Consider the following 27,731-nt stretch of genomic DNA (forward strand, 5'->3'; position numbering starts at 1 on the left):
TATAATGCTTCCGGTGAATTTAGCGCGTGTTACCGTCTGTTCCGGTACTATAGGGCATCGCCAGCTACGCAGACTGTAACAAGGAAGGCAATCAACAAATAAAAGGACGAAAAGCTGATCAGTTTAACATTTTATATTTATTTTGTGCAGCGAAAGAGAGGACAAGACAACCGTGCGATCAAATCCTCAGCAGATGAGCCACTATATGCACCGCGGCATTTTCGCTTTCGTTCAAGATCGCCACAACACGGATTTGAAAGAAAACTTGAACTACTCTGCGCTTTCTGGTGGCTCTATTGAGAAGGCTGGGGAAGGGGGGTGGGGGGGGGGGGGGAACTTTATTACATATGAGATGTGAATGTGCAACTTTCTAGCGTCTCCCATACCACATATATACCATATGCCTGTACTGATAAGGAAGAAAAAAACTTGAAGATTTATCCTTTGCGTTCATGTATATTGCAAGCAAGACAGCAGCTATGTTGCGTCTTTTTTGTGCGTTGTGCAAAACTTACCTTCCCCTCCTTAACACTCGCCCTTTGCTAACCGTAAAGGTCAGGTAATTTAGTTTTAGAATTTACGGTGAAGATGAGCCGAAAACGTCTTTTGCTGAAACTTTTTCTTGCTTTGCTGAATAACTAAATAAAATGCACAAAATTTATTTTTGTGGTGGTTCATCGTCGCAGTGCGTTGTAGGGGCGATATTCAACTTCGATTTTTGACAATATGTGTGCGTTCTACGAAGTACATTATTGTAGTCATATAAAGCTCTACATGCTTGATAGTGACGTCATGACGCGGGGTCCTCATCCCTGGGCGGCGTTTCGTCGGCGAAAAGCGGGAAAAGTGGTGTACGAGTACATAAGCTATACCCTGATCTTCTTTTGAGTCCTCGAGATCTCCAAATCCTTTTAGTTTAATTGGACGCAATATCCAATTAAGATGTCAAGTCTTTCTGTGCCCTCTGTAGCTTAGCCTGTTGCAATCATTAATGAAATTGTTGGAAATGCTGGGATCCCAAAATAACGTTTTTTGGGCTCCCCTCCCCTGCCCCTCCTCCTGGGTATTCCCCAGTGATCTCTGCGAGCGTAGTTCGTCTCCTCCATTTTGGCACGTGTGTAGGAAAAATGGTGGAAAATTGAGTTTTTCGTAATTTCACAGGTTTGTTCTTTGTTTAAAGCCGTTTTGAACCAGCGATGTTACTTGATGTGAGACGTAAGCTAATTTGCTTTACATTTTCGCTTCTCAGAGTCAGGAGATGGAATATGGAGACGGCTGCCTGTTTGTTGACAACTTCTGAAGGTAAGCTTGAATTAGCTTGTAAATTGGTTTAGTTACACTGTGATTTCCTTGCAGTTTGATGTAATAAATACTAGAATAGATAATAAGGTAACACATAAACGTTACATGTAAAAACCCATCATAATTTATTCTGGCTTTCTACCGTGTTAGAGGGACATGAACTGACAAACTTGCAACGTAGTACTTGTGGGGCGTTCAGACAACGGCTTAGTATGTTGTTATCACAGTATATATACTGTAACATTTTAAGCTACTAACCACGGTCGGTGCGGTATTTACTGGCCTAAAATGTTAGAATTTACCGACTAGCAAGTTAAGCCGTTAGTTATTGGCCTAAAATGTTCGTTCGGATGTTCGTTTGTTAGATCAGTAATTCAAGTACTTTAGCTGACTCCAATCAAGCTAAAGATTGACATCCAAAAGTAGTAAATCACAACTGACTGAAAAGGCCAAGAAGGTAAAACAAGGCCTTGATACCCTGATCAAAGATGGTGTCAAACCATCCAATTGACTTGACCAAGAAGTGTACCAAGCAAGCGCTTCGTACACATTGTCAGTGTAGCGGGTTGAGCTGTCCTGAATAAGTATGTAGGGTTAACAACTCTAACAAACGTTGTTTGATCAACACTATGTATAGCTTAAGTCCTCCCAGACATCTGGAAGTTCCTCCAGATTTCTTAACTGATCGAAACACAAATTTTGTTCAACATCCCACTTTTCTCTGCAACTACTTTATGTCATATTTCCCGGCAAAATTCCAGAGTCTCCTGATTCCTGGAAAAATTTTGTTTTTCTCCCAAAACAGGCCTTGGTAGAGTTGTCACCCCCCATATTAAGTTTGGGGGAACAAACCCCAGTTTTTAATAGAAAATGGAAACTTCTAGGACAGGATTGAGCAGGGCAAGACATAAGAGGGAGCGAAGAATAAAGAACCGATACTAACAATGGATGACACCCCCAACACAGTAACTTCTACTGAATTGAAACAATATTCAGTGCAAGTTACTGTGCATGGATAATATCGCAAAGTGTGGGGTTGGGAAGGCACTTTACTAAGTAATAAACAGTGGATAAGATGTGTGATTGTGTCTCTTTCTTGCTAGGGAGGACTATGACAGGTTTCATTTACTCGAGTCAATTATCGTAAACAGAAATTACCCAATAAATTTCCCTCTACTCTGCACAGCACTTTTACACATACTGCAGGGAGATAGGGTTTGGGAAGTTTGCTTCTTGATATCAGGAATGAAAGGGGCTATTTGCTGTTTTCTAAACATAACTCCACAAAACTGAAGAAGACGAATAGTACACTTTGAGTGTAATTTTTTGATTCAGCCCTGCCATTACCCTCAAAGCACTCAAACTATTGAAACTTTTCATTTTGCTGGTAAGGTGTTAACCAAGCAAACTTTCAAAATTAGAACTAAAAACCGGGATCTTCAGATTACAGATATCACGGCAGATGTCGTTAATTACTTCAGGCCAATAACTAATGGCTTAATTTGGAACCACCTTCATTACATACTGCAACATTTTAGGTCAATAACTAATGGCTTAATTTGGAACCACTCTCATTACATACTGTAACATTTTAGGCCAATAACTAATGGCTTAATTTGGAACCATACTTATTACATACCGTAACAATTTAGGCCAATATCTAACAGCTCAATTTGGAACTGCTCTCATTACATACTGTAACATTTTAGGCCAATAACTCAATGCTTAATTTGGAACCACACTTAATACATATTGTAACATGTTAAGACAATAAGTTATGGCTGAATTTGGAACCACTCTCATCACATACTGTAACATTTTAGGCCAATAACTATTGGCTTAATTTGAAACCACACTTATTACATACCGTAACATTTTAGGTCAATAACTAATGGCGTGATTTGGAACCACACTTAATACATACTGTAACATTTTAGGCCAATAACTAACAGCTTAATTTGGAACCACTCTCATTACATACTGTAGCATTTTAGGCCAATAACTAACAGCTTAATTTGGAACCACTCTCATTACATACTGTAGCATTTTAGGCCAATAACTAACAGCTTAATTTGGAACCACCTTCATTACATACTGCAACATTTTAGGTCAATAACTAATGGCTTAATTTGGAACCACTCTCATTACATACTGTAACATTTTAGGCCAATAACTAATGGCTTAATTTGGAACCATACTTATTACATACTGTAACATTTTAGGCCAATAACTAATGGCGTGATTTGGAACCACACTTAATACATACTGTAACATTTTAGGCCAATAACTAATGGCTTAATTTGGAACCACTCTCATTACATACTGTAACATTTTAGGCCAATAACTAATGGCTTAATTTGGAACCACTCTCATTACATACTGTAACATTTTAGGCCAATAACTAATGGCGTGATTTGGAACCACACTTAATACATACTGTAACATTTTAGGCCAATAACTAACAGCTTAATTTGGAACCACTCTCATTACATACTGTAACATTTTAGGCCAATAACTAACAGCTTAATTTGGAACCACTCTCATTACATACTGTAGCATTTTAGGCCAATAACTAACAGCTTAATTTGGAACCACCTTCATTACATACTGCAACATTTTAGGTCAATAACTAATGGCTTAATTTGGAACCACTCTCATTACATACTGTAACATTTTAGGCCAATAACTAATGGCTTAATTTGGAACCACTCTCATTACATACTGTAACATTTTAGGCCAATAACTAATGGCGTGATTTGGAACCACACTTAATACATACTGTAACATTTTAGGCCAATAACTAACAGCTTAATTTGGAACCACTCTCATTACATACTGTAACATTTTAGGCCAATAACTAACAGCTTAATTTGGAACCACTCTCATTACATACTGTAGCATTTTAGGCCAATAACTAACAGCTTAATTTGGAACCACCTTCATTACATACTGCAACATTTTAGGTCAATAACTAATGGCTTAATTTGGAACCACTCTCATTACATACTGTAACATTTTAGGCCAATAACTAATGGCGTGTTATTAGCGTCGGTATTATAGTGGTTGTGTAAATCAGATGGTGTTAATGGCTTAAAACCTTACAGTATATATACTGTATTGCGAGCATAATATGTACTGCCGTACTTGTGTGGGTAAAGATGAGCCTGTTTTGAAAAATCAAAATTGTCACTGCTACTGGTCAAGCATATAGTAAGGGTTCTTAGTGAGATAAGTCAATGAAGACCCTCCCACACCATTTGCTCAACATTTCTATGACATTCCATATGGTGGTTATGGAGGGGGGGGGGGGGTGAATAGGGGTATGCCAATCCATCGATCCATGCCTTTTTTTGGCCAAATCCATCGATCCGCCAATATTTTTGTTCAAATCCGAAACCACAACCACCTCTGGAAACAGAAGTGTAAAAGTTCAAAGGTAAACTGGTAAATGTGAATGCCATTGTTAATTTTGCCCAAATAGTAAAGAAGGCAACATACTCAACATGCTTGATGACTATTACTCAGTACAATATTCCAATAACAGTCTCACACCTAATTTTAAATGAGCTTTGTTGAAAAGAGAAATAATTTGAATGAACTCATTAACATACCGACCAAGGCTGAAAAAAAGATCTATGATCCAAATTTCGTTTAGGACCCAAGATCCGAACATCAAGACAGGCACAATCTGGAATCCGCGCCAAAATTCACAGCTCATCCATGATTCCACTGAGGTTTTAAAATCCACGAATCTGCTTGATTTACCGCAAAAATCTACAGTCTGTATGCTTTTTAAGGCCAAATCCGTTGATCCGAAAACTTATTCACTCCCCTCGTTATGGATATCTTTGGAACCGCACAAGGCATGCGTGTCTTGGCTTACATTTGGTTCCTGCTTGAGTGATTTTTTCGCATTTTGGTTGTAGGCAGAGTTAGAGCTTTCGACAAGTTGCTCGAGATTTCCCAAAAACTTGCCTGCAGTTTCTCACAAAGTTGCTGAAAAGTTGCAAAAAGAGTCAAAAGTTGGTTTTTGTTACGAAAGTTGCTCAAAAGTTGCTCCAAAACAAACAAACAAACAAACAAAAATTTTGTTGCTGTGTTCCTTCATTTGGTCTCATGCAAAAGTGCAACAAAAGTAAGATTTCGAAGCATTTTTGGGCAATTTTGTAGAATAACCAGTGTTGTTAAATAACTTTGTCCTCAATTAAACTAAAACATAGGCACGCAAGGCGTGCAAGCATTATTATTTTTTTTTGTGAAGTCTCGGAGATAGGAGCATTCATGGAGCTGTTTACAGTATTGATTTGGTTAATTTGACAAGTTTTTTTGGTTGCGATGTACAGCAAGAAAGAAACTGGGAATTTATGATGTACATACGATGGTCTCTGAAGAGTCTCTTGGCCGAGACAATTGTTTGCTTTTGTATAAATTTAACCCGTGAACGTACGGTTGGGAATCCTTCTGCGATAGAGGGCCAGACCGTCAACATCAAGAATTTGCGAACGGGACTTTGGGCGTCATGCTCAACGAGTTTGCCTTTGAATTCTAAAGGTCTCTGAAGAGTCTCTTGGCCGAGACGAAACGCCGCGTCAGACTAGCCACGAACATTTCACAAGTATTTGACAATTGTTTGCTTTTGTATAAATTTAACTCGTGAACGTACGGTTGGGAATCCTTCTGTGATAGAGGGCCAGACTGTCAACATCAAGAATTTGCGAACGTGACTTTGGGCGTGATGCTCAACGAGTTTGCCTTTGAATTCTAAAGGTCTCTGAAGAGTCTCTTGGCCGAGACGAAATGCCGCGTCAGACTTGCCACGAACATTTCACAAGTATTTGACAATTGTTTGCTTTTGTATAAATTTAACTTGTGAACGTACCGTTGGGAATCCTTCTGCGATAGAGGGCCAGACTGTCAACATCAAGAATTTGCGAACGGGACTTTGGGCATGATGCTCAACGAGTTTGCCTTTGAATTCTAAAGGTCTCTGAAGAGTCTCTTGGCCGAGATGAAACGCCGCGTCAGACTTGCCACGAACATTTCACAAGTATTTGACAATTGTTTGCTTTTGTATAAATTTAACTCGTGAATGTACGGTTGGGAATCCGTCTGCGATAGAGGGCCAGACTGTCAACATCAAGAATTTGCGAACGGGACTTTGGGCATGATGCTCAACGAGTTTGCCTTTGAATTCTAAAGGTCTCTGAAGAGTCTCTTGGCCGAGACGAAACGCCGTGTCAGACTTGCCACGAACATTTCACAAGTATTTGACAATTGTTTGCTTTTGTATAAATTTAACTTGTGAGCGTACGGTTGGGAATCCTTCTGCGATAGCGAGTGAAGCCTGGGTACTAGAGCTTGGTATTGGAAGCGAGGTGAAGAAGACATAAAGACAGATCCACATCACGTAATGATCAAACTACATAGCAAAGATACCAGACAACATAACAGCGTAACCACATTACATCATGACAAGAGCACAAGACATAACTTAACAACCTCAGTACATCACAATAAAACCACACCATGTAATGAAGTTATCACACCACATCATGATAAAAACACATCACATCAGGACTACATTACAGGACATAATGAAGAAACCACAAAACATAATGGAGTACTACAACACATAATGAGGAAACCACACAATATAATGAAGCAACTACAACACATAATGAAGAAACCACACCAAATGATAAACAACCACATAAGAAAGTTACGGCTTTCCATAATTAATGTTGATCTTGGAAAAATTCTTCACCTGAGACACTTGAGTCAGTCGGATGTGAATCGTCATCCTCCATTTTGATTTTTAAAAAAAAAAAAACTGCTGACCTACTTGTCCGACAGCATGCATCTTGCATCCATGATCTGCCCCAGGGGAGGGTATTTGCTTCTTTTTCACAGGAAATTAAAAAAATTGTCTGCTAAAGCATTGTGAAATATGGAAGCAAGGCCAATTTAAGTACTAAAAGCTGCTCCGATTTCTCAGAATTGATAGAAAAGTAGAAACTGCTCAGAATCAGGACGTGACAAAATGGCTGTTGGATAGCCCGGGACTAGTGAAACGATCGGTCGGGCTAGGGCCTTATTATCGCAGGTTGCCTGACGGGCAAGCATCAAGTGGACATGAGTGAAACACTGTTGGTTGTTTCTTTTTTTTTTATGACAAACTTCAGACGTTGTGTTTAGCAGACAGTGTGTGAGAGAACATGAAACAACACAAATCTTTTTTTTAAGAGAAAGGAAAATGTAAAATTTAAGCAACCGAAATCAATTAAAATGGTTATTTTTTCCTGATTACAGTGCCTAGGAGAAATAAATAGCTTAAGTCTTGTTATTTATGGCCATGGAATTTCCAAGGGGTATGGGGGCCCAAGTAGAAAAATCATGGAAATTGCAGAGGATGGGAGAGTACCGTGAAGCCCCCCTAGAATGGAAAATACTGGGGGGGGGGGTGGGGATCCAGCTGGGGGAGGGTATGGCTATTTTTTGGAACCACACTTTGATTGCTTCTAAATGTTTTATTGTATAAGGCTTACAGTAATTCAAGAGGGAAATCAAAGAGAATTACTTCATCTAAGGACATAATTAACATTATTTTTTCATATTAAATTACTTTAATTATACTTATTAAATAGAATAATTTTGGGCTAGCTCCTCAAAGATTTGGGCTCAAAAGTATTTGAATTTTATCTCACCCTGAGAATGTGTAGTTCCAGAAAATGTCCATCCCCCACCACAGAGGGAGTTTCCTGTAAGCCCTCCACCCCCCGGAATTTCCATTGTTTGAACACAAAAATAACCCCCCCCCCCACCCCTCCAGAATTTCCACTAGTATTATGTACACCCTCTGTACCCTCTGAAAAAATAGTTTGGGCAAGAAAGTATGTAAAGTTTGAGTAAACACTCCAAACACTTAGCTGTCTGTATTGCACGTCACTGCTGTTTATCCTCGATTCGATCGTAATATCTGAACACACACACACAAAGAAAACATACAGCAATTTATTTTAACATGCTTTAAAAGAAAATAGATAGAATGATAACTTGTCAAATTACCTTCCTATACGACTATTCACTTAGTAAATGTGGTGCAATTTCTGTTGAAGGACTGATAACATGAGTGTGGATGAAATTGACACCATACTTTTATCGTGAACACGATCGCTAACACACTTGCGACAAAATCCAATTCTACAGCAAAATTACACACAAAAGGACAGAGATAAACAGAAATAAGACATTATCAAGTTTTTGAAATCATAACATCATTTCTACCTTAAAGTTATAAAGAAACTAAATTTTCATGAAAGAAATCAACTGCCACTCGAAAGCTTCAAAGGCCGATGCAAAAACAAACTAGACTAGACTTCCAAAGTGCTTTTGAAGAAAGAAAATTTATTTCAAATATAATGTGATTCAAATACAAGTATTCAAGCTACTATTTTTCCATGTGAAAGATTTACTTAGGAGGTAAGAAAGGAGTTTTGAACAGCTACAATCCTGGCCATAAGTTGTTGGGACACTTACCCTTTTTTGCACGCTAAAACCCACGATTTCAACTATGTCCTTGACGTTTTAGAACAAAAGATGAATAGAAGCAAGTATCATTGACCCCCCTCCCCCTAGTAATGTTGCAAGAAAATGAAACTATTCTGAAGACTAGATCGGATGTTGGAAAAAAAGAAAAAAGGCACAATATAAAGTAATTAGACAGTTGTGTTGGAACTGAACGTGATTGCTGAAAAATCGTTATTATGGGAATAAGACTTGAATATCTATCTTATCGTCCCTTAAGTTTGAGAATACTGTTCTAGGAGGCTATTCTGAAGCTATTGTCAAGGGTTTTTTTCTTCACAATTTTTAGCAACATTGACAGGGGGAGGGGGGTAGGCGGGCTTGCACGGTCTTGGTCTTAAGAGAGGCTGCCTGTGAAGTCATCTGCCGTGAACTGTCCCAACACTTTTGACCAGAATTGTAGATCGATACTTGAATTCATATTGAATCGATGGACATCTGGAAACTAAATTGACCGTCCAACCCCCCTCCCTTGTGGAATTTCCTGGGTCTTTGACCCCCCCCCCCTCTGGAATTCCTAGTTCCCTCCATGGTTGGGGATATTGATATTTTCTGGAACCACACAATGCAAAAAGTTGCTTGAAACAAAAAGAGTTGCTCGAAATACAAGAAGTTGCCAAAAAGGTGCTGAGCAACTGGTGGAAAACCTTAGGCGGAGTTTGGAGAGCGTAGACAAAGTGAAAGAGTTATTCAACCCATACCTTGGAGCAACACCAGCTTTTCAACTGCTCTCTACTCTCCCAAGTGTATAATGTACAAATTAGTGGATGTTCTGTGTTGTTGTAAAAAATAACACAGGCTTCACAGAGGTCTAGAAAAAGTGCTAGTGGATGTAACAGAAAAGTTCGAGTGTATTCAACAGTTTTCTAGACCTCAAAAGTGGATTATTTTCTTTGGAAACATACAGGGGTGGATCCATGATTTTTCTTAGGAGGGGTGCACCACTAAGGAATGGCATAACTGACTGCAGAATACCAGTTATACTAGAAAGCTGCATGCCATCTCAGGGGATGGGGGTGCACACCCCCTGCACCCTCCCCCTAGATCTACCGCTGACATAGGAACACCATGTTCTATTTGGTTTAGAAAATAGCATGAAAAAGCAGAAATTTTTACATCTGAGATGGGCCGGTGATTGCGTGTGCACACTGCGTTGGCCTATGATTCCGATTATTTCAGTGACATTTTTTCATTTATTTGTGTCTAGACAATGTTTTACACAAGACTAACAGACATAAACAAATAAGACATGCTTTTAAGTAACTTCAAACGTCTTTTCAGGACATTTACATGAAAATGTTCAAATTTATAGACTTCTTTTCAACTTTTGCTCGGTTAGATGATAAGTTACTTGGGGTAAAAATAGAAAGATTTTTTCACTGTTTTGCAAAATGTAGAAAAAAGGTAAAGAAAGTGATCTTTCATAAGAATCAAAGTGTTCTATGAGCAAACTCGTGAATAATAATGAATATGAGCTAACCTTGACGTAATATGGAATTCTCTTTTCATAAAGGAAAAACTACTGTAAGCAATAACCAAAGCTTCTTTAACTGAAAATAATGATTCTGACGGTGAACTTTTACAAAAATCTTTTCTCCAGACTTCATGCCCACAGCAGAAAGGGTATTTAAGAACTGTTTATGGGAAGGGCTTTTGTTAATGGTGTTATTGATGAAGCTGAAGACGTCAGTGTAGCTTCTTCTAAAAAAAACATACCCAATTTGAGGCTAGACTGCACAAACCATACCCCATATTGAAGCAAAATGGCCAAAATCAATACCCTATTTCAGCCCATATATAACTCATATGAGGGAGTACCCAGGCCCAGGCTCTCCCCTTAATTTTTGTGCACCCCAAAATGTGTAACTACTTGCTGTGCTGGCTTCTGGCTAACTGATTGGATGACTGGCTGACTGACTGATAGAATTATTGACAGATTTACGAACTCGGATAACTGATCGTTGGAAAGACTAACAGATGGGTCTAAGTACACGTATTCGGTTATCACAGTATCTTATAATATTAATGTTAACTTGACACTGAAAGAAGTTAATCTTGCTTTTCCAGATCAGATGCCAACTGGGACAAAGTGGACCAAAGCTTCAAGCAGTCATCTTTAGAAGGGCAGTGTGTCTTATTTTGCAATCCATCTCTTGGGGAAACCAGGTGAACAAAACTCTTGAATAAGCCAAGTTCTGCCGTGGTTAACTGAATTCAGCCTTGCAATGTACATTGTATTCTTCAGTGGTTGATTTGCACAATGAATAGAAGAACTCTCATATAAAACGTTTTTTAGAAGTACAGTTTTAAGCCCATCATGACTGACTGACTAATTCACTGACTGACTGAAAGGCTGATCCATGGAATAATGGACTGACTGACTGACTGACTGACTGATCCACTGACAAAACTGACAGAATGTAGACTGACTGATTGATTGTCTGACTGATTGATTGATTGACGAACTCCCTGACTGCCTCTGACACTGAAAGACTGATGCAAGGAATGACAGATGCACTGACTGACTCAGGGACTGACTGACTGACTGTGAGACTGACACATGGAATGATGGACTGGATTGATTGATTGAATGACTGCCTGATTAACAGATTGATCAAATGTCTGATGGTCTGACTGTCTGACAAACTCACTGACTGGCTGACTGACTGACTCACTGAAAGACTGATGTAAAAAACGACAGATTCACTGACTGATTGACTGACTGACTGACTGACTGGCTGACTCGCTGACTAACTGACTAACTGACTAACTGACTAACTGACTAACTGACTAACTGACTAACTGACTAACTGACTAACTGACTAACTGACTAACTGACTAACTGACTAACTGACTAACTGACTAACTGACTAACTGACTAACTGACTAACTGACTAACTGACTAACTGACTAACTGACTAACTGACTGAAAGACTGAGGCACAGAATGACGAACTGTGTGATTGACTGTCTCATTGACTGATTGACTGACTGACGGACTGACTGAAGGCACTGACTGACAGTTCTGACTGACGGCACTTACTAACTGTCTGGCTTACTGTCTGACTGACTCATTGAAAGACTGGCACGCGGAATGATGAACTGACTGGTTGATTGTCTGTGTTCCTGCTAAGGTCGTGTTAGAAACAGAGAGACTGTAAGCCATCTACAATATTTGCAGAGATCACACAATTTAATGGGGTGATCTTGGTACAGTACATTGCATGTCTGCATTCCATTGGACAGTCGAACCTCACTAAGCGACCACTTTGTGTAAAGTGACCATCTTGAGTCTGTTATACGATTCTATTTTAAAGTCCTCAAAATTGTCTTGTGCAGCCAAATTATTAAGCTGTCATAAACACTCCATCAGTTTTGCAAAAATCATGGGAGGTCGCCTGTGGGTGGTTCGACATTTTACTGTAAACCTTTGTGTGTACGTTTTTCAAAAGACCGTATCATCGCATGTCATTAAATTCTTCAACAAACGCTCATTCAAGATTGAAGCAGAAGGTTTTTTTGTTTTCCGAGATCCTTGCCTTTGCCCGGCGGTTTTGAAAACATTTAAATCAGCAAATCCCTTTTTCTAAAAGGATGCATTATTGCGTGACTTATTTATCTTGTGTTACTAAAAGAACGTAACAATGTCATGTAATACGAGAAGTACAATTTCCTAAGTATTTGACCTTAGCTAAAGCAGAGTTCAAATCTTTTAGTTACAATTTTTCCAAGCGACTGCAAATCGTTATAAGAAAATAGGTCTTAGAAATGCATGTTTTTCTTCCTTGTCTGTTTTTTGGGCAGTCTATTCTTGGGAATGAAAGAAAAAAACCTAAGTTCTTTTGATTTTTTCAGCGGATTTAGAGCGCTTTATAACCCTAGGGGAAACGGCAATTTAAACAACTACTGATCACAAAGCAAACGTTATGCGATGCGTGCCTACTGCGTGGAAAAATTGGCATATTTTGTTTCTACGACTTCGAGCCGAAGTTGTTTTCACAACTGTTATAACTGTGACTTTGACAACAATTTTGTTGCAATCTCGAATGATTTTCTTGATACTACCCAGTTTGGAAATCCTACACTAAAAGTTACGCGCTAAAAATTTGAGCGATAGTTTGTTTGGACACGATCGGTTTGTTTTGCTTCTTCATTTGACGCGCGCGCAACAAATTTCTTTCAGAGCCTTTTTGATTTCCCTTGATAGGTTATATAAGCGGGAAAACGCCAAAAAATAATCAATTCGTTTCCGGTTTCGATTTTTCTCGGGTCTACACACGATATATTTAAAGACGAACCCACAATGAATTTTTAATAGTGGAGAGGTTTTTGAAAACGTACTCTGAGCCAGTCCCAAAAGTGGACATATTTTTTCTCCTTACAATATCAGTGAGTTGATTTCCAAAACGACCGGAGATGAGAATAACATAAAGATATACTTAACTTCACGATAGTCTTTATGTACCACCATATTCTCAAAACTAAGTTCAAAACGCGTAGGGCTTGTAGTAAGGAAAATTAATGTGCCCAGCTTAGGACCAATACGGTCATGTTTACAGTAATTAGGTCTCAGTAAAACTAAGTGGTACGATTGCAGACTGGTTCTAGTAAACGGTTTGTTTCTTTTACAATGTACACTGCAGATACGTTTAAAAAATATGGAAAACAACTAGGCACCAGGGATTGTCACGCAACTGGACGCAACATTTTGTTACGCTTGGTCCTTTGCGTGACGACCCTTATGGTAATATATTTCGTGCGTTTTAAAATGATGAAAAGACATATATGTAAACGTACATTGACACGAGAAACAAGCTGCTTATGAAAACTAAGGGTGCGTTTCTTTAAGAAAATCCAAGATTAGATTCTTAAATCCGAAAGAATCCGAAAGCGGATTTTGCGTTTCTTTACTAAACAGATCAATCCAAGATCTCTCGGATCATTTTTTATTTTATTTTATTTTAATTAATTGCTACTTACACTGCTTATGATCTGTCGGAACATGGTGCGTCAAAGGAACCGAAGAATCCACTGTGGGCAAGGATTCGCACCATGATCCGAGAGATCTTATCTGTTTAGTAAAGAAACTTATTATATGGCTAGCTCCGAGAGCGGGCAAGATGAATCAAATCCTGCGCTGTGATTGGCTACCCAAGCGAGCAAGATGGAGCTATCTTGCCCGCTCGGGACTACCCGCCGTGACCCGCAAGAAAAATTTCCGCGAAAGCCATATAATAAATCCTTTATTGACCAAGCCTGTTCGGTCAAGATGGCTGGATATTGGCCTCGTTCTTTTTTTGCGAGTTTATGGACCTCGACTCCGTCTCGGTCCATAAACATGCAAAAAAAGAACTTGGCCAATATCCAGCAATCTTGCCCTCACACTTGGTCAATAACCCATAAGTAAAGTGCGCTCTCGGATTCTTTCGGATTTAAGAATCTAATCATGGATTTTGTTAAAGAAACTCACTCTAAGTGTCAATCGTATTGCTAAGTTTTGTTGATTCTTCTCGAGAACTTGGCTTACTTTAGAGAGGTTATCTGGTTCACTTAAATGGTTGGATTGCAAAATAAAACAACATAAGGGAAAGGGTAACAATATTTTATTGAAATAAAAATTGTCTCTGTTGTCCATTACTTTAAGTTAAAAAAAATAATCTAGCCAATCTTGTCCCTGCGTTTTGGGTTGCTTACACTCTGCTGCAAGTTGGTGTTGTTTCTTTAGTCCTTGTTTGAGATTCCAACTTTGAAATCCTGGTCTGTTTTATCTGATCTCTATACCCAAGGCGGGAACAGTTGAACACTTGGGAGAGTTGATCGTTTGCTCTCAAGTGGGGTGGACAGCGTAAAGGAAAGTGAGAGTTTGCTCCCCATGCCTCCGGGGTCTTTGTCTTAATTTGTCACAATGCCACACTCAAATACTTTTGGAGTTAACAAGAAAAAAAATTAAAAAACCAAATTGATAATTTTTTTAAAGATGCCATTAGGCGAGTCATTGTATCAAAAATAAATGATTTGCCGATAAGTTCGCCCTCCCGGACTATTTTGGATGAAAACCCATTGAAGTTGGAAATGTTCGCAACTTGGACAAGAAAAACCGAAGCGCTTAAGTATGGTGCTTAATTCCAGTGCATCACCGTTGAAATCAAAGAAAGAATTGAACACAGAATCCGCCAGTCTGACCTTCCGACCAAACCTCCCACCGACCGTCATTCCACAAACTTCACCAAAGAGCACAAGTCGCTATGAGTCTCTCATCTGTGAAGCTACCATTGTCAGGTATCTCTCTTTAATTTGGATGAAAGAAATTGGCCGATTATTATGGCGAAGAAAGGTTTCGTTTTCTTTTAAAAATAAAACATATTGCCAAATGTTTTAGTTAATTATGCTTATTTAGCTTGTTTGTTTGTTGTCCTATTTCATCTCACGTGACGTTACTCTGGAGAATTTTTTTAATTCAAGTGCAAATCAAATTCCCTTGCGAATAAATGAATAATTTGGAGGACAATTCTCCAGAGAACATCCGTGATCCGAAACGAGCAATGAACATACGAAGCTGAGCGGGTCTTGTTATTTTAATACTAAAACAAGCTAGAGGTTTGAGCTGAATCGCTGCTTACAGTGATAAGAATCGGGAAGTTGATGTGCGTTAAAAATTATATTAATAATTCTGTTTAGGTTGAATAATTATGCGCGCGAAGATTTTAACTAGAAAATTGTTGACTAATAAATTTGGTCGCGATTTTTTTCTTTATTTGGCAGAGTTTTGACTTCAAATGATTTGAAATCCAACTTGCATCGTTAATTTCAATTGCAGAAATTTAATTAAGAATCCCCATTGCAAGAGATTGTAGCATCCTTCTTCTCTGCTCACGCAATGTGTATGCACACATTTTGGAGGAGCATTGCGTGACAATCCGTAAAAAAACACCATGGAAAAATTGAGCCTTACCCTACCTAGGAAAGTGCCAGCCCCACACAAAATGCTTATGAATATGAATTTTTATTGTTATTGCAACATATATATTCAAAAATAAAGAAATGCTAGACTGTTTTAATTTTTATCATTCTATATAAATTATATTTATAAACTGTTAGTGAAAGGTTTTGATTCCTGTTTGATTTGTTCGGTTGGTAAGAAACTGAATTAACTTAAGTGCTAAGCTTTAAATAATGATCAATGTAAGATATTTCAGGATTACCCTTCATCAATGCTAATTAGCTGTTTAATTTAATGCTGCCGATTTACTTAACATTTAACCGGCCCACCAATGAGAATTATTCCTCAAAGACCCATTATATGCTAAGTTTCTAATAAATAGCCAATTGACAAATAAGAATTACTCTTGAACACCCCAGGAACTTAAGGAAGACTAGGCGAAAGCTGTCAGCACAAGAATTTCTGGGATTATTTTGGTACCTGGCATGAGCTATGATTGGTTCACAGTTACCAAGGCAGCTATTAACCCAATCACAGCTCTTGTTGGTTACCAAGGCGATTCCAGAGACCCTGGTGTCAAAAGCTGGTGCTCAGACCCCCTAAAGTTTGTGGAGTGTTTGGGAACTTTAAGAATTATGTCTTAAGTTCAATGAAAATGAAACAGAGAATGAAGCTAGTTTAGTTGTGAAATTTCTTGACAGGGAGAATGAAAATTTAAGAAAATGTTTAATAAGAATTTTGTTTTCAAAAAGATGTGTTTTGGTTATAATTGGGCCTATAGGATTTTATTTTAGTTATTTAAAGTTAAAGTTTATTTTTTTATGAAAAACTAGAAAAGAGAGAAACCTGACCTGGTAGCAACCCAATCAGAGAGACCCCCAGAGACTCAACTCAATTTGACGTCAGTTGTGAAAATCCAATCAGGTCACTCCGATGAAATTCAGTGATCTCTGTCTATGCTTTCTCTAGAGATGCACCCTCCTCAAGCCCCACAATTCAGCACTACTGTTTTACGTCCTTGGATGTGGAACATTTCCAGATACACTGACTGTGAAAAAGCACCTTGCTGGGCCGGAACTGATGGTGTAGTATTGTGACAAATTAAGTGGAACCCTAACGGCATGAAAAGCAAACTCTCACCTTCCTTCACACTGTCCACACTACTTGAGAGCAAGCAGCCAACTCTTCCAAGTGCCCAAACTGTCCCCAGCTTGAATTACAGTATCAGATAAAGTTACCCAGGATTTCTCAGTTGGAATATTCTCAGAGGACATCAGAAACACACACCTTCTCAGAGGCAGAGCTTCTGCAACCCAGCAGGGACGCGATTGGCTAGATTTGTGTCTTGGTGTGTGTGGCACCTTCTGTCCTGGAATTAAATAATACCCTAACATTTTTAGTAGATACATGCAAGCTCATTAGCAATATAACTAAACTAAAAAAGAAAAAACTGGCTGTTTCTTGGTGATACACGTCTGAAGAAATCAAGATTAAAATCTTAAGCTACCCGTGAGGGTGTGTGTTTAGGGTACCAAGCAAAACAATCCTAAAGATTAAACAAGAAAACAGTACAAAAAAACCCTACAATTTGTTGAGTGAATTAAGTACTGAAAAAAACTTAAAGGAGGACTTAAAGAGCTGTCAAAATATGACGACTTGCAACACCAAGGAAGAACCAAGAAATCTGGCAAATAAAATTAAAATAAACTACTGTTCATCAACAGTCTGCATTATGCTGTCACTCAAGGCTAAGCAAAAAGGATTATTTAATGTAATGGTGCAAAAGAATAAAAGATGCTGTTTGTAGATCACAATAAAATAAAATAACAGGAAAACAAGAGAAACTAGCGATAACTTCAATTAAAATGCAGACTGTTGATCTAACTTTGCCTAAATTTTACAAATATTACCATAAGCCAGTAATAGCTGCATCAAAAATTGAGAAATTGAAAATGAAAACAAAAATAGCCCCATTCCAAAAAAAGAATAATTCCTAAGGGATAAACCACAATTAATTTGGGCTAATTCTTCAATGATATTACCACTCAAACTTTTTCTGCAACCTAGTGTCATATTTTGTGGCTTAAGGCCTAGAACATTTACATTAATGAACATTTTGGTACGTGCTGAAAGGAATAAATTGAGTCAAGAAGGTAAATGTGATGGAGTAGCAACAATAAGGCTTTCATCACACCTAGCTAGTCATTGCAACTTTTGCAGTGCTTGAAAATAACTATTTTTACTCTCGTGTATTTTCAGTTTAGGCAAATGAGCTTGCAGATCTACATGTACTTATGTACAAAGTAATATACACATAAAATAATATATTAAACTAATATAAACAAGGGAAGCAATAGCAGTTATAGCTATTAATGGTGTTTTAAATTTAAAATAGGAAGATTGATAACATTGCAAAAACTAGAAAGCTGGTAAATTTTGTAGCAGCCCACTTACAGTGGTTATGACAACTGAACATGGGATGCAAAATGACCTGTGTTTCCCAGGCCAATTTTTCGAGATGAACAGTTTTTGTCCAAACTGATAGACTGTGAATTTTAAATGAAAAATATTTGACTGACTATCTTGAGATTACTCAATTTGTAATATCGAATGCTTCCCTTGTTTATGAATTAAACAACCACCATCAAGCTGCCAGGCACTTAAAAACAGAAAAGCGTTTGAAAAAGGAAATAAGTCAGTGATTTCAAAAATAATAATTATCTTTTAGCAAGCTTTCCTTTGAGCAGTGAAGAATGTGCAAGCTAAATTCTAAGAATTTTCTCACTTAAAAGTAATTTATCATAACCTGTAATGAACCAAACCCAAATGCAAAAGCAGAATACTGAAAAACTGGTTGTCCTGTGCATGTGCTGAAGCCTTCTAATCTCGCAATTAAGGCTAAGAATGAAACCTTAGTATGTGCCCAATAAAAAAGTCACTAAGCAGTTACCATAACAGGCTTCCTGTTTGCTTTCCCTACTTGCTAAACATACATTTCCAAATTTTAAATTTCAGACTATTTTTTGTTACATTACTTGTGGTTTGCAAATAATGTGAATTTTGAATTGAAGAAATAAACTCCTAAAATTTAGTTGAACATGATTTGTTGTTGTTAAGTTTTGTTTCACCTTTATGGCCCAATAATGATCATGAGAACTGACCAAATAATTGTGAATCACAAGGAAGATTTGTCTTAGTTTGTTTCTCAAAATGATCAATCAGTACCTATTAGAAAAGTATGGAGACAAGATAAGAGAATGTGCTATTTAACCGTTTGTTTGTTCATGAATGAGTTTGAATTTTTCTTTTACAACTTTTGGTCAACTTTTCTAAACAATTAATACTTCAGACTTTGCCTTGGAGCAACTGTACATCACACATCTAAGTAAAAAAAAACACTGCTCAAAGGAGTCTTATACTGGGACCTTCAAACCTAACTCAAAAGGAACAAACAAGGGCAAGAGTAATATTTACTGTTCAGTGGATTCAAATCAGCCAAGCGGAGTGGGTTTCATGATTTACTGGTTCATTGATTGGAGTCAGAGATCTCTGCTGCAGCATGTAGTTCTCTCATGAATATGCATCATCCAAAAAAAGTAAATTTGCCGTGAAAGAGATGGTGGCTGGTCATTGTAAAGTGAGTTATTGTCTGTCTCATGATTTAGTCACTATAAGATGCAGATTGTGGTGTTTGACTTCTTTCTGCAACCCTTCATTGCCAGATGAACACTATGAAGACTAGCAGTAAGCAGTCAAAACATTACAATCTACATCCTAAAGCACCTCATCATGAAACAAACAACAACATTGTCAATAATTTATTTTCAATCGAAATTAATTTATTATGAACACTGCGGTGAAAATTACAGACAATAACAGAGACCTCTGACCCATATAATGACATGCAGTGGGCAGCTAGAGTGTTTTTTTTTTTTTAAAAAAGGCACTTGTTTGAACACTGGTGGCACACACACCTCTACACATAACAGTAATATTATCTGACTCAATGCTAATCCTTGCATTGGTATTTGGCTTGTGCAGTTTCTGTAGTCAGCAAAGCTTTGGTGATCCCAGGGGGTGCTCGGGATTTCAAGTGATGGGGTGATTGAATTGGGGCAAAAATCTAAACCACCAAAAATCCCTAGGGATTCCCCTATGAGGCAATCATGGAAGAAGTCGGTAGTACCTGGCAGTATCGATAACAGTCTTGTAATTTAGTATTCTACACTGAAGTGCTGAAGTCACAAGTAGTTTTTAGGTTTGTTGAGGTCATGAATAAGTTGTCTGTAAGGCGTAAGCTGGTAGATCTTGTTGTCAGATGCTGTCAGTCTCAATCCATCTATTGTCAGTTAAGTTTGTATTGGTTATGTCTGAGGTCCGTGTGAGAAACGCAGGGAAAGAAAGGACAGCCCTGGTTTTTATGTAGTGGAGTGATACAGCAGTGATTGCATGTGACTGAGTGGCATGTTGAAGACGAATGTCTGGCCCATTACCCCCAAGGACTGATGGCAAAAAGTGATAATGAAAGTACATGTACATGTACTTGTTGGTGTCAGATTCAATCAATCTGTTGTGAGTTACAATAAGTTTGTGTTGGTTCTGTTTGAAGTCACAGTTAATTGTTTATTGCCTTGTTGAGGTATTGAAACACCAGTTGTTGGGTGAAAGAGAAGTACAAGCCATGTAGTTGTTAGCATCAGTTGAGAGTTGTTTGTTCTAATAAGTTAGTGACTGTATATGTTTTAGAATTCATCAGGTTGTTGCTTGAAACCAATGCAAGAAGTTTGCCAAGAGTCTTGAAGGTAAAGAAATAACCAACTACCAACTACCTGTTGTGGAACAACAACTGGGTGAAAAACCTCCCCGTACGTCCACTTGCCCCTAGGAGGAAAACCCCGGGCCAGCTGTACCCCACATTCAAAGGCCTCCCGGGCTGGGCCAGAAAAATACATGATCAAATAGACATCTACTTAAACCGTCTTGTTGTCTTGTCTTGGTTTTTGCTAGTCTCTCCAAAGTCCATGCTGTCTTGTAATGACCTCAGCTGTCCAGCATTCTGTGATGAAACAACCAAAATGATAAATTTTTGGGAATCCAATCTTAAGCTCTAGACATCAAGAAAGACAGATGTTTAACACAATTTGTTTTGGTTTTGCAGATCAAGAACAGTACTCACATGCATCAAAAGTGACAAAGTGAATTTAATGCTACGGAATTAGAATCCAATTAGCTCAAAGTTGTTTTGGTGCTATTAACATATGTACTTCTTTTAAAATTTACTTGGTTTTACTTTTGTCTCATTAATTTTCATGTAATTTTTTATTGATCAGACTCTTGATTATAGTATCATTGTGCTCTTTATCTTGGTCCTCACAAGTCAGGATAATCGCAGTTTGACTGCACCCCCAAAATTGGATTAGCCCTTGGTGGGGTTGCTAAGCTAGAAATAACGTTACTAAGGATCAAAAACTACTTAAAGGAACTTGTTAGTGCTTTTTAAAACTTTAAATTGGTGTCATGAGGAGCAATGACACTTGAATTGAATGGAGCTACAAACATGCAAAATTAAATTTGCAGTTTTTGCATTCGATGAAAAGGAGAACACAGTCCTAATGCAGACTGAATTGAGATTTTAAGGGACAACTGGTCTTGGACGCAAAATTGGCCACCCGGGGCTGAAAACATTGCATACGAGTGCATATGAGTCTGTTTTGGTTTCTTGATCGATTTGCTTGTTTGTAGCAAGGCTTGCAAAATTCCCCAGGTGCAAGAGAATTCAGGACAGGTACAATGAAAGTTATGAATTTTATGAAAAATAATGATAAAATTCATAACTGCACATTAAACCAAAATTGATTGAATTTTGTTAATTCACAAAGGAAATGGTGAATCCTTGCCCAGAGTGGATTCTTTGGTTTCTTTGATGCACCATGATCCGTTTGATCTTGGATTAATCTGTTAAGTAAAGAAATTCAAACTTCTGTTTTTGGATTCAATCGTGAATTCTTAAAAATAATTTCAGACAATGTGTACCAAAGATTTCTTGGCTGAATGGAAAGCCTTACTGGGAAGCTTTGAAGTCATATTAACATGATTGTGTTACATGCTTAGCAAGAACTACTTTTTGTATGGTAGGAGAGTTGACAATTGAAAATAATAAAAAAGTTATTATTGGTGCATTTAAAAATTGTAATGGGCTTACAGTAATTTTTCACCCAGTAGTTGGGTGTTCCAAAGTGCTCAACATGAGCCATGAGGAGATTCTTCCCAGCTAACATCACTTTGCGCTAAATTTGATAAGGAGTAGGTTACAAAATAAGCATGTTTACCTGGTGGGTGAGGGTCTGCACATTTTGATCTTTCCACTGTCCTTCAACACTTCTCCACTGTCTATCAAGGTTTGTCCACTGTCCATCCAGATGATCTGAAGTTGATTCAACAAATTATCAGAAACAAGAACACTTTTATTATTAACATTGACCAGGCCCCGGTTGTTCAAAAGGTGGATAACACTATCCATAGGAGAAATCACTATTCAGCAGATAGCATGGTTTATTTTGTCAAGACCTATCCTCCAAATAGTGATTTATCTGGTGGATAGCATTATCCAGCCTTTGAACAACTGGGACCTGGTCTCTAACTATTTACAAATACAATGTACTTTACAGAGTCTGATTACTGATAATTGAAGGCTTTCGTGCAAAAAGCGCATATAGAGCTTTTTGGGCCAATTTTTTTTTTTTTGCAGGATGGAGCTAATTTTTGGCAGACTGACTTGTTTTGACATGAAAAGCATCGTTGCATAATTGGTTTTGTTGATTTGCACTGATGATACCAGTACTGACAATACCAGCGGTTGAACTGGATATGTTTTGAAAATTTAAGGTGGCTCTGAACACCATGTACAGAACCATTTTACGCTTTGCTTTGATGTCTTATCCAGCTAATCAAACCTGATAATACAAAATGGAGATTTCCGAGCTCATTTCGGAGTTATTAGCAGTTCAAGCTAAAATTAAAGGTGTTTTTAGCAGGTCATATTGTTGTCATGGTAACGTATTGTGTAGTTCCAGAAAATATTCATACCTCCCCCACAGAAGGGATTTTTTCTAAGACACCCACCCCAAACCCTCTGGAGATTCCAATTAAGCTTCACACATTTCTTTAAATTTTTTGGTCTTACAGAACCCCCAACCACCCAGGAAATTTCATTCCCTTTTGTGGGGGGAGTATGGATATCTTCTGGAACTGCATATAATTTGTGTCACAAACATTATAACAACATGCCTACCAAAGATTGGGTAGTTTTGTGATACCATGGTTGCAGCATCAATTGATAAAGAGAGGTTATAATGACCTATCAAAATCTTGGAAAGTGCTGGAAACTGTGGCCAGCCACCTTAAGTTGAATTTGGCTTTCTTAACACAGAGAATAAAATGTAAAGATGTCATGGACAGGAAAATAATTGCTTATGATTGTGCTTTAATCTTCGAGAGCCATCGTGCGGGAAGCCGCCACGAGTGAGAGTGTTGCAATCACCAAGACATCACATTATAGGGGCATCATATTAATGTCTTTATGCTCAGTTGTGTATGGGGAATCTTGTTACATCTTTCCCCTTACAGAACAAACAAATAAAGATAAAATACTAAGAAATATGGTGCTGTCATTTGTGTACAGTCTCACTGTTGGGCTATCTGAACACATGTCCGCATTTGGTAAGGTAACCAAACTTATTTTTGTGCCGTTACAGTCCTTGTGCCAAACTGGTGTTTGGCAGATACAACTAGACCTCCTGAGATCATTGTTTTTTGCATGGTCAGTGGGGGGTGCCTCACTGCTAGGGTCAGAGGGTGTAGCCAGGTTGTCTTTGGGGAGTGTTGGCAAAACCTTGTCAGCTTCCGGATGCACAGCAGTGGGCGTTCATTTGTTTTCTGGATGTGTCTGCGGTACCGCCTGTAGACTGTGTTACCCACCTTTACCATGTAGCTCCTGTTTTCCAGCTTTTCAGTACAGGTTCCTGGGCTCCAAGTGTCCTGGTCAGGGAGTTTCATGCATACCGTCTAACCAGGTGTGATGGTCTTCAGTGGCTTAGCAGCCCTGTTGTAATAGTCCTCTTGCCGCTGCTTCGTCCCTACTAGTGCCTGGGTAACAGCTTTCGTGTCATAGCAGGGCTTATGTAGGCTGTCTGCAACCGGTAACAGGGTTCTGCATCGGCACCCCATAAGACGTTGCACAGGACTCGTTCCGATTCCTTCAGTCGGAGTATTGCGCCGGTCTAATAGGGCCAAAAACTCTGACTGGCCAGCATCCTTGCATTTCTTGAGCAGTCACTTTACGGCTTTGATGGCATTTTCGGCCTTGCCATTGGACTGTGGGTACCTAGGTGATGACGTCACATGGTCAAAACCCCAAGTTTGAGGAGAACTGAGCTCCGTTGTCAGTCACAAGAACCTCTGGAATGCCAAACCCTGGGAAGACTGCTTTGACCTCCTTTATGATGGACCTTGATGTGATCGAGGTAATGTGTGCAACCTCTATGTAATTGCTGTAATAGTCTGATGTGACTAGAAGGGTACGCCCATCCAGATCACAGAGGTCAACAGCCACTTTGGACCAGGGTCTTGCTGCAAAGTTATGTTGTTGGATTGGTTCCTTGTTCTGCTCACTGTGGTGCACCATGCAGACATCACACTTGGTGATGTATTCCTTCAGTTCTGTTGTCATCCATGGCCAGTAGAGACTGTCGCATGCTAGCCGGATGCAGGCCTCTGTGCATCTTCCCAGCACCATTCAACATCCTGCTGTGCCAGCTCTCGTTAAGGTTTCGTTATATCCGACAGGTTGGGGAGAAATTTACTGAGGTATTGCACCATGCAAAATAGCCTTCGCACTACTGCCTTGTCTGTAGGGGCGGGCATGTTGCAGATAGCCTTAACCTTCCCTGGGTCCACTCGCAGGCCATCACCGGTCGCCACATGTCCAATAAAAGACACTTCTGTTTGTTGAAGTGTGAGCTTTTCAATGTTAAGTTTGAGTCCATGATCCTGGCACAGCTGAAGGAATGCCATCAGGTTCTTGTCATGCTCTTGCGTCGCTTGCTCTTGTGTTTCTCCGTAACCAACAACGACAAAGTTGTTGGCCACCACTTCAATGTGCGGCATCCCCTCAATCAGCTTGTGTATCCTGCGCTGGAATATCTCTGGGGCTGACCGGATCCCAAAGGGCATGCGCTTCCACCAGTAAGTTTTGTGAACACCTTGGCTCTCTGCAAACAGGTTGCTACGTCCTCTATGGCTGGAAGAGGGTAGTGTTCTCTCTGAATTGCTTAGTTCAGGTCCTTGGGATCCAAACACAGCCTTATTTTCCCGTCCTTCTTGGGAACTACCACGAGGGAACTGACCCATGGCATTGGTGTCATTACAGGGGCAATGATGTCTTGTTCCACCATACAGCCCAGCTCAGCTTTAAGCTGTTCATGTACTGCAACAGGTACTTGGTGGGATGGATGCTGGACAGGCCTCACCGTAAGGTCAATTTTGATATGGTATTCGCGGTCTAGTTGCCCGACCTCTTCTGCAAAAACTTCTGGGAAGTGTTTCAGAAGACTTTCTTTCTACATGTCCCCGCTTGGATTATCCTCCACTGAGTAGACTGCCGCATTCCCTGTTGTTGGTTTGTTGATAGCATCATTATCGTTGTATTGGACAATGTTCATGCCAATATAGGCCTTTCGCCCTAGAATGGGGTGAATGTCTTTGTGGTCAACCAACTTGCAATCTAATAAGCACTTTAAACTGTCACGCCACACTCTCAAAGTGACTTGTCCAACGACCGGAAGTTGGGAACTGCCATAGGCCGAGATCGTTGAGTTTTGGGGCTTGACCTCTGTTAGATCGGGATCATTAGCAGCTTTCCTGTATAGCCATACTGGAATGATGTTACACTGTGCACCAGTGTCGGGCTGAAAACGCAGGTAATTCCCAGACGAAAGCCATGGTGTCACAAGTTGTTTGTCATTGAGCGTGACAGCTGCAATGTCGCCAACCACATATATTTTATCTGAATTGCTGCCAGGACCGATATCTTGATCAACAGCCTTAACACTTTGAGTTGCGTGTGGACCTTGACGTTTTCCACTGCAACATACCGCTGCAAAATGATTACGTCTACCACAGTTATACGTCAGTCAATTCCAGCAGTGCCCATTCCCCCCCTCCGGGCTAACTGAGCATTAGCATTTTTTTTAAATAAATGGGCAAATTCCCCAGGGTAGGGACACATAAGCTGTCTTAATGCCCCGGGGTGGGGACGAAGAAAGAAGGCAAATGCCCCACCCCTGGGATTGTCGCCTTCCAACACGCAGTTTTTTTATTAATCAGTGGATAAAACGTTCAACTGTTCAGTATTTTAATGCAACAGTAAGACTTCAAGGACAACAGTACGTGTTGGTTGATTCTGATTATGTTTATTTCTTTATATTTGTTTTTAACAGTTTGCTAGAGGATAGCTAGGATCGCGGCGGACGTGTCTCCAGCCGCGAGCGATGATAGGTGCCTGTTTTCGCAGGCTACTTTTTCTGTGAAGAATCAAGACATTTAAATGATGATGCATTGCATTTTAAGTTCGCAAGATCTGTCTTGAAGATCGCATCATTTGAATTCGCAAACTTTAAGTATTTTAACTCACTTTCATGAATATAAAAAATGCTAGGCTAGTTTTGAATGTGAAATGCAAAATAGTTGTGTTCACGTCAGTGATTGTTTTGTGATAAACAAAATATAGTTCACCTTGTCGCTTATATTTATATGCCTACAAGTAATGAAGAAATATCTAAAATTGAGAAAACACACCTTTAAAACATCTACAAGTTTCTCTAGTCCCTGACGGACAAGTCATTGTTCGACAAACACCTCGTCTTTCCCGATGAACTCATCCATGGCACTTTCGAAAACACATGTGTCAAATGTCCGAGGGTCGCCCCGGGGTATGCAAATGCCCAGCCCCGGGGCTGCGATAAAATTGCAGATGCCCCACCCCCGGGACTGACAACATGAGCGAATGCCCCGTGGTTGCCCGGGGGGGAATGGGCACTGCTGGAATTGACTGATTATCGCATGTTTTCCCGCAAGCAAAGCAGTTATACAAATCATGTATCTGCCCACAATTACCACATGCCTTTGTTGACTTGTCAGTGTCTCTGTCTCCTTTGTTGCCACGTGGGCGCCGACCGAATTTGTTACAGAAACTTACTGAATTTACACTGTCTCCCTCGCTGACTTCTTTCATTTTGTGCAGCTGTGCTTTCCGAAGCATGGCAAATTTCATCGGTTTTCTTCAGTGTAAGCTGAGATTCTCGTAGCAATCTTTCCTGTACTTTAACATCACGGATGCCGAATATTAAACAGTCACGCAATATCTCTGCGGGTGTGATAGTGTCGAACTTGGAGCCTTCGGCGAGTTTTTTTGTGCCGTTTTATACTGGTCGTAGCTCTCGTCTGCTTCCTGAGCCTGCTTATTAAAGCGATAACGCTCGAAAAGGATGTTTTTGTGAGGTTGACAATAGTTAGGGAAATGTTGCAACACTGACTCAATTTTATTCTTGTTTGCTTTGTCTTCCCAGTTGAAGGTAGAGTAAACATCTCTTGTGTCCTCTCCGATGGCTGTCAGCAGTGTAGCCACCTGTACTGGCTCGGATTTTTTGTTTAGCTCTGTTGCAAGTGCATAGTTGCTCCAGGCAAGACGAAACTTTTTCCATTTCTCTGTTACATTACCGTCATGAATCTCAAGCGGAGGAGGTGCCGGTAACGTAAATTCAGTGGCCATGGTTGATTGTGTGGTTGTGGGTTCGCTTCTCTTTGTTCCAGCTATCCCACTTCTGACACCATGTAAAGATGTCATGGAC

General features: G+C 39.3%; 2 long non-coding RNA genes and 1 pseudogene across 2 annotated transcripts in view; 1 reads left to right on the forward strand and 2 right to left on the reverse strand.

The window, feature by feature from the left end:
- Nucleotides 1-1,074: 1,074 nt before the first annotated feature.
- Nucleotides 1,075-17,815, forward strand: LOC110059594 (uncharacterized). The gene is made up of 3 exons (XR_002297787.2): nucleotides 1,075-1,161; nucleotides 1,250-1,302; nucleotides 10,954-17,815. It is a non-coding gene; the product is annotated as an uncharacterized LOC110059594 (long non-coding RNA).
- Nucleotides 14,474-27,731, reverse strand: part of LOC110059595 (uncharacterized) — a 17,920-nt gene continuing 4,662 nt past the window's right edge. The window contains exons 2-3 of the long non-coding RNA XR_002297788.2: nucleotides 22,155-22,249; nucleotides 14,474-20,881 (exon numbers count right to left, since the gene is read on the reverse strand). This is a non-coding gene — a long non-coding RNA (uncharacterized LOC110059595). The remainder of the gene's footprint in view (nucleotides 20,882-22,154; nucleotides 22,250-27,731) is intronic.
- The window catches only part of LOC149116957 (uncharacterized), a 1,746-nt pseudogene continuing 103 nt past the window's right edge, over nucleotides 26,089-27,731 (reverse strand).

This window comes from Orbicella faveolata, unplaced genomic scaffold (assembly GCF_042242905.1).
Source record: "Orbicella faveolata isolate gen_17 unplaced genomic scaffold, um_ofav_v1 contig_12, whole genome shotgun sequence".
In the NCBI taxonomy this organism is placed as follows: Eukaryota; Metazoa; Cnidaria; class Anthozoa; order Scleractinia; family Merulinidae; genus Orbicella; species Orbicella faveolata.